Source organism: Penaeus vannamei, chromosome 5 (genome assembly GCF_042767895.1).
Source record: "Penaeus vannamei isolate JL-2024 chromosome 5, ASM4276789v1, whole genome shotgun sequence".
NCBI classification, from domain to species: domain Eukaryota; kingdom Metazoa; phylum Arthropoda; class Malacostraca; order Decapoda; family Penaeidae; genus Penaeus; species Penaeus vannamei.
Genome location: NC_091553.1, coordinates 26,997,991 through 27,010,928, shown reverse-complemented (window position 1 = coordinate 27,010,928; position 12,938 = coordinate 26,997,991). Strand labels below are relative to the sequence as shown.

Below are 12,938 nucleotides of genomic sequence, written 5' to 3'. Positions count from 1 at the left end.
TATCCCACGTAGCTGACACCAGCGTAATGTAGTGGTTATGCCACCTAGATAACACACACCGCTATGTCACTGATTGAATTTCTTGAGGTGGTGGATTTATTGAAGCAGATGTTCAACTTAATTACTGCGGGAATATGGTAGCTGGTAGAGAGAGGCAAGGCAGACACCTAGGGAAGAGCGAGTCCTGCCGAGCTCGCGAGGGCGAACGGTCTGTCTCGACGGCACAGAAATTGCAATGTACGAACTTTGTTTTTAAACATATACTGGGAAACATGAAATTTAGAAGTATGTTGCCACATGACCGTTTAGTGGTTCAGAACAAGGGATACCTTATATAGGGTGTGGTTCTCGTAAATTGGATATGCTTTTACAACCCAAAACTTTGTGGTTAGGCGACAGAATTCCTGAGTATTCATAAACATACATTTGAATATCAATAATACCATCGATTGCATTCAGAGTGATTCAAAATCAGCTTTTCTAACAAACTTTTTAAGTATAAACAAGACATAATTATACACAAAGACATCAGAATAACAGCACGGAAAATGTATGCGATCAATGATGGTTGTGTTGGAGAGTTCCAAGCTCACTTTGTTATGTCATCTCGTTCGGGTTAGGACACATTGAAGTACTGTGAAATAAGAAGCACATAGTTATAGTGTTTGCGAGAGCGACGGTGAAAGCAGGTCACTTGAGGCTGTTGAAACTGTTGAAGCTTGTGCTTTGTGGATTTTCGATTTTACAGTCTATTTATATATGTGGGTGCAATATTCTTGCTCTAAACAAATATCTACAAATTGTAAATTAAAACGCCATGTAAGAACAGGAACTCAAAGGATTGACTTTCATCACGACTTCATTTAATTTCCACATCTTTACTGAGTTAAAGACTGTCCGCTGGACAGACAAGCGGCTGTGTCGATTATTTTTTCTGTCAGTATTTTGTTTTACTAGAGCATTGCATATTTTTTTATTTGTTGTTTTGTGACTACTATCATACCGTTGATAAAAGTGCATGTTACAGACAATAAATATTTTATTGCCTCTCCATCGTTTCTATGGATCTCGATCCTAAATCACTTCGGGGATGTTGAACAATTATATTTCAATAAGACGATATGATTATATGTAAAAACGAAAGAAAAAAGAGAAAAACAGAATAATTTCCACAGAGCATGTAGTAATTAATCTGATTAACTGGCTGCCATGTTTCTAAACAGGAAATTATTTCACAAAGAGTTTACGTAGAAAACAATTAGTAGTCACCAGAGTTTACACACACACACATACCGAGATGAAACACAAATAAAAGCACTCCTATGCTGCTGAATGGTCATAGCCATCAAACACATAACGATGATTTCGTAATTGTGAATATTAAAGATGGAAATGAACTCATAATGGTTAAACAATGATGAATGAATCTTTTTGAAGTTTGTTATATCGATCTTTTTAATGACTTAATGACCTTTATTATTAGTATTTTTTGTAGTTTCATCATAATACTTCAGTTTTAAATATCCAGGAACGTAAATACATGAAACATTAAAAAACACCAGTAATAACAAGAACAAGAACACCAACAACAATCTCTACAGGATTTCAACAGATATTCCTGTAGTAGTCAGCAATATGTTATTGCATCCCTCCAGGACCAGTGGACAAGGAACAGCCATATATTTCTTAAGTGAATATGCTTGTAATAAATCGTGGGACAGTAGGAAAAATGGCCAAGGCTGTTTTCTACTCATTTCTCTATATTCTATTTGATTATCAGTTTGTCATTATTATTATCATTATTGTCGTTACCATTATTTGTCAAATAAATACAAATAAAAGAAAAAGCAAAGAAACAACGGACACTCATAATCATTATATATATTTCTTCTTTTTTTTTTTTTTTTTTTTTTTTAGGGTGGGGAGTGCTAGAAGGGTCAGGAGTGTCTTGATGGAATCTTAAAATGCTGAATCCATTACCCTGCCGTGTTAGAATTAGTCGAGAATGACCGCTACCGTGATGATACGAACGAGGTTCACTTCAGGTCTCTCTTGGGTGCCAGGAGGCGGTATTGTAGTGATTGCACCCTTGCTTGACGGAGTGACCCCTGACCCTGAGGGAGTCAACTGCCGTACAGCTGTTGTTAACACTGGGGCCTTCCGTGTCGGAGCGGCCGGGCGGAAAGAACCCTCCGAGGGCAAGGTGGCCTGGCATAGATATGGCCTCAAAATAAAATGAAAGTGGAAAACGAAAACTGTTAAAGAAACTATAAAATCCAAACCATAAAAGAAGGAAAATCTTAAATATCAAAAAAGAAATAAAGCATTTAAAAACGAAAGCCATGGCCAAGGGTTTTTAACAATGGGTTTTCTTTTATAATTTCCGTTTCAGCGATACAATTTTTTTCTGTGTACTTGCGACACTTAATGAAACAGAATAAAATAACAAATAATAAAAAAAGGAGCCTGGGCACAGCTCCTTGCAAAAATAAAAAAGTACACAAAAATGACTAAAAAACGTTATTAATATTTACTAATAGCACGGCTTTACTTATATACAATAGTTTTACATTCGTAACATGAAATAATGAATTATAAACACACAGCACTTATCTGTACAATATATATCGAGGTGTTCCACAGCGAGCCAAATCGACCCAGTTGCCACAATCAAAATAATGCAAAAGAAAAAAAGTGCCTTGGACTCCCTGATTAATGTCGGAACGAAGCCCTTTGCGCTCCTCCGTCTCTGGCTTGGGGGGGGGGGGGGGGGGGCTTTGCCTGCGCACATTAACAGCAGCGGAGGTTGCTAATAGTACCCCCCCCCCCCCCAAAAAAAAAAAAAAAAAAAAAAAAAAAAAAAGAAGAAGCATGGTCTGTGAGGCTCTTCCACACTCATCGTGTTGTTTTCCATTTCAACTTCATTACATATAATTGAAATAAAATGTGTAAAAGGGGCTGAACATAAAAATACACAAACATAAATATTTCCACATTAAAACTGAGTAGATAAAAATTAAAAGGGATTAAAAAACGTTAAAAAAGGTCTTCATCTCGCCTTAACTATTGATACCTGGCGGGAAGGGTGAAACGAGGTCGTTACCCTCAGGTGACCCGCGAAGAGCTGGGAATGCTTTCAAAAGGCGAAAGGTGTAATTTCTTTATTTGAATAACTTCCTGAATAATTTAGAAAAAAAACAGTTCACTACAGCATCTCTCGGGGGAGGGGGGGAAAGGTTCCTGGTGGGGGGGTGGGGGGCGAGTCGTGTCTGACATCTCCCACGGGAAGGTCGGGCGGGCGAGGACGTTGACCGGGGTTGGGGAGTCGGGGATGTGTAAGACGGCAGCGGAAAATGGCGCTGAGTGCAGTTCATCCTCTTCCATCACGTCTCTCTCTCTATCTCCCTCCCCCCCCTCTCTATATATACATATACATATATACATATCCATCTTTCTCTCTCTCTCTCTCTCCATCTATCTGTCTATCTACTTATCCACCTATCAATCAATCAATCAATCAATCAATCAATCAATATATATATATATATATATATATATATATATATATATATATATATATATATATATATATATATATCCATCGCTCTATTTATTCTTACCTCTGCTGTACTGGAAGGTCTGCGCAGTGGCCAGGCTGAGGCACAGAGCGATCGCCATCACCGTCACGGTCTGTTGCCTGAAGGACCTCACCATACATATGAAAAAACATAGAAAGCAACATATTGTTAGCATTATCACTGGCAATGGTGTCCTCGATCTGTACCGTCTTCTTGTGCGTTATTCTGATCATTTGTTTCGTATCTTTATGGTTGGATTTGATAAGGGAATGCCGGTTTGCGATAAGAAGGACGTTATTCTGCTTTCCATCTTTCGTTTTACGTGAAGTGCGTTGTCGTCTTTGAGGGACGCATTCGGTTGTATATGGATGTTGCGAGAACTCTGATGTTTTTATGGAATGTTTGTGGACCTATCCTTGGATTCTGCTGTTTGCGTTACTCTCCTTCGACCCTTTGTTGTTTGGCGATTATATCTCTAAAAAAAAAAAAAAAAAAAAAAGAAAAAAAAAAAAAAAAAAAAAAAAAAAAATATATATATATATATATATTATATATTTTGCTGGAGTTTCACTGATGTTTTGCTCGGACTATGTATGTATATGCATGTATATACACATTTCTGTATGTGTGTTTGTATACATGTATTTACATTTGTATACATGTGTGTATGCATATATCATACCATTATAATCCATATCACATATCAAAAAACGAAATTTCACCATTTTTGCTTACGTTTACATTTCAAATCTCCACAATAACTTAGAATGTTTATTTTATATTTATTATCTTTAAAAATATTACATCTTACATCAAGTTTATTATTTTTACACACTTGTTATTCGTATACCTTGTGATGATGAGGATGAAAATGATGCTGATAAAGTTGATGATAATGAAAATGATGATAACGATGATGGTGATAATGAAGATGATGATGAAGATAAAGATTATTGTGATGATGATAAAGATGATGATGATGATATGATGATAATAATGATGATGATGACAGTGAAGAGGATAGTGGCAATGGCAAGACGATATTGATAACGGTATTAATGATGATAATGTTATCAGTTATATAGGTAGTGGTAATGATAACAACCACAACAGGATAACCACTAATGGTGATGATCGTAAAATATAATGATAAAAAAAAACTAATGCAACGACAATAATTACACATATAGATTACAATAACAATAACAACAACGATAAACATAATGATATTGAAAAAATGGCAAGGATGATAATGATAATGATGATAACAATAATAATAATAATAATGATAAAAATAATGAAATGATTATGGTAAATAATAATGATGATTATGGTAACAATAAAGATGATAATGATGAAAATAATGACCTACTACTACTAAATGATGTTGATGTTGATAATAGTAATAATAACGATAATGATGATGATGGAAATAATAATATTTATAATAATAATAACAATAATGATTATGACAACAATAATCACAATAATGCAAATAATACCGATGATAATAATAATAGCAATGATAAGGATAACAAAATAAGTAAGAAAATACGAAAAAAAAAAAAATAATAATATTACTAAAATTCATGATGATAACGGAAATAAGTAGAATCATTGTAATAATAATAATAATAATAATAATAATAATAATAATAATGGTAGAGGTAACAAAAATCATAATGATAACAAAAGCACTCTGAGAGCGCATACCTCCGCCAAGGCAATAGGGTCACTGATGTAATAAGATTGTTCACACTTGAAGAATTACATTAGAATAACCTTTCTCAAGTACACTAGGGACGTCCGTAAACATTAACTGGTGGTGATAAAAGTAATGATAGTTATTGATGAAATCATTAAAAAAAAATCATGGATCCGGATCATAACTAACATTTAATGAAATGTAATTTAGGCTGACACATCTTTGGTAAAAAATAATAAAAATCTATTCATAACACTTACAGTTATCGTGCTAACCAACGCGACTAAAAACATAACCTTGGCGGTGGTAATAATAAATATAATAGTAAAACAAAAGGTATTTTTTTACGGTACAGACTCCAACTCCACCCAACAATCTTGGGGGACACGTGGGGAACCGTTTTTTTTTTGTTTTTTTTTTTGGGGGGGGGGGGTGAAGAGTGGGCTCAGCTTGATTTCAGTGTCAGTAAAGTTAACCATGAATTCAAAGAAATACGACTTTTCGGAAATGCGAGCCAAACTTCCTATTTACGAATATCAAAGAAATGCTACTTTTCGGAAATGCGATCCAAAATTTACATTTTCTAAAATCGAAGAAATGCGACTTTTCCGAGATGCGAGTGTCCGATTATGCCGCCATATTTCAATATACGAAAGCGCAAGTACACACGGTAACCAACACAAAATTTACTCAACAGCGCAAGTTGCCGTGACTAGGCGGTCCCTTCGAGCACTGCCCGAGGGGAGGGTTGATGGGGGGCTCCGCCCCCGAACACCCCCCCGGGAAACATTCTCTTCACCTTAGTATGCACGGCAAGATAGAGCTGAAACATTTCAAGATTTTTTTAACGATCTTACGTTATTTATTTGCCGTGACTAGGCGTGCCCTTCGGGCACTGCCCGAGGGGAGGCTCCGCCCCCCAACATCCCCCGGGAAACATTCTCTTCACCTGGGTATGCACGGCAAGATAGAGCTGAAACAGTTCATGATTTTTTAACTATCTTACGCTATTTATTTGCTGTGACTAGGCGTGCCCTTCGGGCACTGCCCGAGGGGAGGCTCCGCCCCCCAACCTCCCCCAGGAAACATTCTTTTCACCTGGGTATGCACGGCAAGATAGAGCTGAAACATTTCAAGATTTTTTTAACGATCTTACGTTATTTATTTGCCGTGACTAGGCGTGCCCTTCGGGCACTGCCCGAGGGTAGGCTCCGCCCCCCAACATCCCCCAGGAAACATTCTCTTCACCTGGGTATGCACGGCAAGATAGAGCTGAAACAGTTCATGATTTTTTAACTATCTTACGCTATTTATTTGCCGTGACTAGGCGTGCCCTTCGGGCACTGCCCGAGGGAGGGTTGATGGGGGGCTCCGCTCCCTGACACCCCCCCGGGAAACATTCTCTTCACCTCGGTATGCACGGCAAGATAGAGCTGAAAGAGTTTATGATTTTTAACTATCTTACGTTATTTATTTACTTAGCCAAGGGGGCAAGGCCCCACCTGAAGTCCTTCCACCCACCTTTAACAACACATTTTAATTTTCGATAAAATTAAATAGGACAATTTACCTCATATAGTAAACTATATGACGTACGTTACTCCGGCAGATACAAATTAGCAGCGGCAAGGAGGAAGCGATGTAAGCGTTGATTCGCGTCGGGGATGTTCATTAACAACATCGCCCGAGCCAAATACCCAACAAAATGGTACTTCCTCCTGCCGTCGTGCGGTACCTTCGCCTTCGCTCCCCGCCACTTGCGCTCAATGGTGTTGGTGTGCGCTGCAGTGACGGGGTCGACGAAATTGATAGAAGGGTTGACAGAGAGGTGATTAAAGCCTTCCTTGCTGAGACATTTATATGCCTTCCAGCAGTCACTAATTATTATTTTCAATAATGTCCCAGCATTCCTCGAGGGCACCATAAAAAAAAAAAAAAAAACGCGTTTCCCGGCACACCCCACCGAAAACCCACTGGCCCTCAATTAGCCTGCCAACATTGTACTTTCGTTTCCCAAATTTCGATTCGTCAATTTCGACGATCGTGCCAGGGCCACCAATTTTTTCAACACTATTTGTTAAACACCAAGAAATGAGCACTTCCCTACAAAAACTACCCCAGTCACATATGGTTTTGTTAGATAATTTCAGTTCGTCTCTTACCAGGGAATAAGAAAAATAGTCCCTTACGTAATAATTCACAAATAATAAATTTGTCTCAATGGCCAAATTAGATCTGGCGAACCAAGTGTTGTTAAAGTTTTTTTTTATAACTGCACCTCTTCTGTCATTTATTTTTCTTGATTTGTCACATCTAAAATTCTTATTGTTCACATCAAGTCTGCAAATTGCACTGCACTTTTCACATTTTTTTCGTTCAAAATTAACCCGTGAGTTTGTAAAAACTTAATTAGTTCGTCAGTTTTTCCATTAAACTTCGAAAAAAGTCAAGAACACCACCGTTGCACAATTGAGATACATCGGTCACGGTCACAGAAGAATGAGGCAGGTCACCGGTGTAGTCAAGAAATGTGCCCGTTATTTGCATACTCGAAATGTGTTAAGTGTCGACTGTATTGTTTGAGTAGTTTGGCATTTCAGAATATTAATGAGTTAGCCAAAATTGAGGATTTAAGTACACATTTTAACGTAAAACGGTTGAGGCGTGAATATATATGAAAAATTTAGTCGATAGTCGCGTGCTGCTTTATAATATAGTGTATGGAATATCATACTTGACTTTTAATGAGCAATTAAAAATCTCTGCTAAACTGCCGCCTCCTGATCGGTCGTGAGGTAGTGGTGACGTAGGTGCGCAGCAGGAATGAAGACGGTGAGCGGCAACTTGTCCTTTCCCGCCGAGCGAGTGGACTTGGCCGCTGGAGCGCCGAGTGGACCTTTTTTCTTTATTTGTGGCGTTACCATTCGTGTCTGCAAATTATTTCTGGTACCAACCACTATTACTTTTTGTCCTCTACAAGAATATTATCTTCAATTTGCCTAACCTGGTGCGGCCGTACCGTACAGATTTTCCAAACAAAAATTAATAATAAAAAATACAATAATAATAATAACTGTGATGATAATAGCAATGATAATAATAATGGTGATATTGATCATAATTATAATGATAATGATGTGGCCCCCTATTCCACAACATTCCATTTAATGCTCTTCAGTATCAAGATTTTTCATGTTAGATTAATAAGCGTTCAATTGTTTTCAATAATTATGGTGTACCTTAAATAACTTGTCAGTGTATTTCAAAGTTACAATATTAATTCTATTAATCAGTGTAAATCTTTATGAAATCCAATAGATTTATTAACTAATAATTCATTATCTGTGTCATGTAATAAAATCACAATATAAAAGATTATATCAAAATCATACAAGACATTTAGGATCTTGACACTAAACATAAAACTAGACTGTTATATAATCATCAGTTATGAAACTTGACAAAAAGAACATCAACAATATTCAAAATTACGTAATATCTTAATGAGGCAAATATTATCAAACAAATATCAAAATTAATTATTTAACATATGAAGTTAATAAATCAAACTAATATTACACAAATTAATTACCACAAGAGAAGTAAATACTTAAATGGACGTCCTCTGTGAATTGAATATTATTCTAAAAGAATAAACAAATAGTTAATTTTAATAAGCACAAACTGAGTTGTATTACTACATCATTACTTTAATCAACCATTAAGCAAGAAATATCAATAATCATGACAAAATCAAATACTTCAAAATCAATATTACGCTCTGTCGGACTGTAGTGTTTCACTAATACCCATTGCTGTTTAATCTTCATTTCCATTTGTAAAAAAAAAAAAAAAAAAAAAAAAAAAAAAAAAAAAAAAAAAAAAAAATGACAGCCAATATGACTGGCAGGGGTTTAAAATGAAAACAAAATAAAACTTTTACTTTTCTTAAATAAAACTGAACATAAAAGAACAAAAATAATACAAGTTAAAAGAAAGGCAAACTGAACATAAAATAAATGAACAAAGCAAAGTTAAAATAAAACAAAACATAAAAGCGACACTAAACAGAATTTAAAATACCAAAACGGTCCAGTATAATAATCTAAATAACTGTTAAAAACAAAACACTTTTCTTTAAGCAACATCAGCCCTTTTGCCTTATAGCCCTAAACTTCAGTCTACTTAACTTCATGGCAACGGAGGATAAGCTGGGCCTTGCAGCTGAAATCCAGAGGCTACGGCACTAGCAGGGTATCTGACAATGTTCTGATGGTGACACCGCGGATGTAAACAAAACCTCGCTTGGCAATTGGTTCTTATGGATGAGAAATAATTTATTAAAAGCTTACTATTGTTTACTGGACTATTTGCAGATAAAACAAATAAAATTAATTAAGTAAAACACACGAACATAAAAGGACTAGAAACATAATTGAATAATAAAACCAAGTAAAGCCAATTAAGACAAAAGACAGTAAACTAATATAAAACCATGCATAAAATAATAAAAGAATCGATCTAAAAACATTCATAAAAAAATCTAATAAAATACGAAAAAATAAAAAAGGCAAGGATAACGCTAAAACAAGGCTAAAAACATGTGGTCACCCTGGCTACGCGCTCCTTGCGAGGGACGGCACACAAATCCAGGGGGCGCTACTATCTTTTAAGGGTAACTTAAGAAAATCAAGTCACTGCACACTTCCGTTGAGCTATCTTAGAAAACACTTCTATTTCCATTAATAAGTGATAATAACATATCTAACACAATATTGCCACATTAGTTCAATTTAATAATCAAGTTATTTCATTATATGTTCAAGGATATCTTCATTTCTTCATACCCCTAATTATGTTCCAGAATAATTCCCATGTTACTGTTTTCCATTTCTAATTTCTGTCCACCATGTTTCATCACGATAGTACACTAGGACACCAAAGGAACATGGCTCCTGGACGCTACTCCAAAACCTAGTCCTGTGTCCGTCACTGAGCATCCTTTTATTTTCGATATGGGGCTCGTCCGGTCACGCCCTTTGCTGTTATCACTTATTCAGTTTTTATAGTTGGAAAGATACGCTATTTTTGACGTGTCGTCTAAGCTTGTTTGGCCCGTCCAGATGGCATCCGCTTTGCCCACATGTGCGCGTGATGAGGACTTATGTCTACGGCAATAATATTGCTCCTACTAATAATAGTAATGATAGTAATAATAATGATTATGATGATGATAATAATAATAAAATGAAAATATAGATGATAATGATAATTATACTGATAACAATTATAATGATAATGATGATAATTATAACAACAACGACGATATTAATTATTTTCATTTTAGTAATGCAATAGTAATAATGCAATTGATAAGAATTATGACAATAAAAGAAATAATGATATTAATAATAAGGATAATAATGATAACAATAAGAAGGGTAATGAGAATAATGATGATGAAAAGAAAAACAGCAATAATGATGAAAATAAAGAATAACGATAATTTTAAAATGATAATGGTGATAATGATAATAATGATGAATATAATATTAGTAATAATAACAATTAAAGTAATGTTAATAACATGAATGATAATAAAAATAGTTGTAAGAATAATAATAACAGTTATTATTATCATCTTTATAATCTATTTGCTTTACGATATGTAGTGGTTTGCAAGCATCTGTTTTCTTTCGCAATTGGTATGTCTAGAAAGGGGAGTTGCTTATGTTCTTCCACTTCACATGTGAATTGGATATTAAAGCGTTAGTCATTAAGGTAATTAAGGGATAAGGGGACCGTCCATCGGGGAAGTGGGTGTGTGTGTGAAAATTTGGGGGTCAAGTGGAGTTACCTAACGTACTGTATAGGTACAAGAATGAGGAAACTACCAAGTTATTTCTTAGGCGGCGCACGCGAGAACCGCCATCAGATAGAAGAGGTACGTCGCTAATATGCGCCCGGTACAACCGTGTGGACTTTTATTTGTTGCAATCTTGCATACAGCATTTGATCGCGCATAGATACGAGTTCGTGAATTTTCAAAGAACACTATTATACCAATATCAGAAAATATATGATATCAGTTATTTATGACGAAATATTTTGCGGAATCTATCTAATAAAATGTATGCTTTGTGTATTTTTACACATGAAATATGCTTTCCATCGAGACTCCCAGTTAATATGTAGCTTACGAATAGGATCTGTTTGTATACCGAGTACTAAGCACTGGCGCTTGAAAATAACCGTATAAACAATGATTAAAATATTTCGGTTTGTCTTCGCCCAGCCGTTGGTAAGGTACTTCCAGCGTCGGTAAGTTTGATTTGATTTGAAATTGGTCGTTTCCACCGTAAAGACCACTTCAATACAAAGGGCATCTAAAAGTCTGATCTTTGAACTTCGGAGATATAAGCGAGATAGCGATTATTTCATGTTAAAGATGATAGTACACAGTTATAGAATATATATGGAATTTTGAACGCGTTTTTATGCGCATTCTTCGTCTAGAGTTGAAACAGCTATCGCATTCTTTTCGTAAGTTTCCGATAAAAAAAAAAAAAACATTACGTTTAGACGTTACCGTAGGTCTTAGATACCACAAAAACGCAAATATTCTAGGCGTCTGATTGATTTTATGCACTTCATAATGGGTGCAAATGACTATACACAAACTCTACACTCGTTTCCCGTTGTAAAATGGTGCTTTTGAAAATTGTTAAAGTAACGGTTTGATGGGAATAACTAACATATATTTTATCGAAAAGTCGATGTAGGCCTATTGAAGAAGGATAATTAAAACGGTGAGTGTGTTTACATACATATGATCCTCCTCGAAAATTATAATCACTCAATGACCAACACATAGATGATTTTAATGGTCGCATAATTCCAATAATTTTGTCCTCAACTTTTAAGTCTCTCTCTCTCTCCCTCCCTCCCTCCCCCCCCTTTCTCTCCCTTTCTCTTTCTCCTTTGTCTGGTTTGGTGGTTAATATGCTGTCATTCCACTTCAGCTTGTTTAAAATTTGTTTATTTTCTTTGACTTTTGCATTGACTTTGGATTCACGTATACTCTATTAATAAATTAATATGATAATCCTTTTCAAATCGGAGAAAAAACAATTTAGGACAATTTAGCTTAAGCCAAATGCTAATACTTCTTGCACATACTGGTTAAGAGAAAATACTGACAGATTAAAAATGCTCTCTTTATTAATAGTGTGTTTGACATCAGTATCTACATGAATGCGATAGCCCTTACTTAGTATGCACACACACATACAAACACACATACACATACACGCATTTATGTGTATGTGTGTTAGTGTTTGTGTGTATCTGAAAAAAAAACATACACACACACACACACTCACACACACACACACACATGTATGTATGATCAGCCCTTGTGCGTGTGTGTAATGTGTGTGCATGTGTGTGATCGCGTGTTTGGAGGAGGAGAACCCGGGAGGACGTGGGATGTAAATAAGATTACAAGATATTGATATGCCTTTGAAATGCAAATACATATCCCTAAAAACAGGAGCTTAAGGTGGTAGTGGGCGTGGCTGAGGACTGAGGTCGTGGAGAGAGGATGTGGGCGGGGTTAGAGAGCGAGAGCAAGACATATAAGGGCGTGGTGGAAG

General features: G+C 35.8%; 1 protein-coding gene across 1 annotated transcript in view; it reads left to right on the top strand.

Annotated features, from left to right (window-relative positions):
- The first annotated feature begins 12,841 nt into the window (after window positions 1-12,841).
- The window catches only part of LOC138861703 (uncharacterized), a 2,661-nt gene continuing 2,564 nt past the window's right edge, over window positions 12,842-12,938 (top strand). The window contains exon 1 of the mRNA XM_070121510.1: window positions 12,842-12,938. This exon is cut by the window's right edge and continues 62 nt beyond it. The gene's annotated coding sequence lies outside the window, so the exon portion shown is untranslated.